Genomic DNA, 1,427 nt, shown 5'->3' on the forward strand with positions numbered 1-1,427 from the left:
GCTTTCCTGTGAGGCACACTGCTTCTACAACCACCCACTCTTGGGGGTTTAGCAACTGAGGCCCTAAGAGAACTACATTAACCTCTTCTTAGGGTAGTATCCCAGCGACCTGGTTACTTCCCACTAGGGCCCATCTCTGAAAGTCCACCACATTAGCCCTATCATCCTGAGGGGTCAAGCAGTCAGCACGCAAAACTTTGGGAAGCATCCTCAAATCATAGCCAAACCACTGTAGTGCCCTGCGAGGGCAAGGCAGGGCAGAGTTCCCCTTGCTTACCCCACTGTCTTAATTCTGCTTCTCCTGAAGTAACTTCTGCATCCCACTGGTCTCTATCTGCCTGAATTATCACAGACTTAATGCCTTGGTCAGACAAGCCTTAAATCATCAGCTCTATCCTCTTACATAGTACAAGTCTACGTTCTGCCTCACAGCGAGCTCCTCCCTCATCCCAGAGTGCATGCCCTCAGATGACCCAGTCCCTTTCTGTGCCCAGACTGGCTTTCTGGACCCCTAGTGAATGCCTGTGGAAGCCATGGCTCCCACAAAGCTGGCCAGCCAGCTGCCTGCATCTCCCCTGGATCCCTGCCCTCTTATCCCTGGCTCTCTCTTAGCACCAGCCTCTTAATCCTGCCTTGCAGAGGTCTGTGAATTTGCTCATGTTTAATCTTCTTTCTCAGTCGTCAGGGGTGTACTCCCTTAATCATCTAGCCTGGTATCTGCCCAGAATAGAGTAATTGTGAAAGTCAACTTCCTAAAAATACCAGGAAACAAACAAACAAACCAACAACAACAACAACATCACCGAGGGCAGAAGAGAGGGCTCAGCTGTCAAGCACTTTCTGCTCTTGCTGAGGACTCACATTCGGTTACCAGCACCTACAGGGCAGCTCACAAGACACTATGACTGCAGTTCCAGAGGATCTGTCCCTAGGGTGTCTGAGGTCCCTTTCCTGAGCTCCTGACAGAACCCAGACCAGGGCACATCAGAGCCCACGGAGGAGCAGTTGCAAACTGCTGACAAGCTAACCCCCAAAGCGCAAAGCCACAAATTAAAAACTCCTTAAAGAGCCAAATCCTTGCTTAAAAGTTCCAGGGGTGGGGGGAGGACTCCGGGTCCCTTTGTGCCTTTCCGTATTAGCACAGTCACACTTGGCCATGCAGACGTCAGTTCCAATAAACACCAGGGCTTTCCAGGGCCCGGCCTCTAATTGAAGGGATTGTTACTGTTGGTGAATGGCTGGGGAATTAATTAGTGGAGAGCAAACCAGTTCATAAATGCCTGCTTTGTAAGGGGTCCTCACGTCCTGGGGACCTCGACTCTTGTGGCCAGCTCTGCCCTAGGAACCCGTGCCAGCAAATGGTATTTATTATCCTTATCGGCCTCACCTGGAGATGGGCTTCCCTGCCTGCTTTAAGCACCACCAGG

This window comes from Mastomys coucha, unplaced genomic scaffold, assembly GCF_008632895.1.
Source record: "Mastomys coucha isolate ucsf_1 unplaced genomic scaffold, UCSF_Mcou_1 pScaffold7, whole genome shotgun sequence".
Lineage (NCBI taxonomy): Eukaryota > Metazoa > Chordata > Mammalia > Rodentia > Muridae > Mastomys > Mastomys coucha.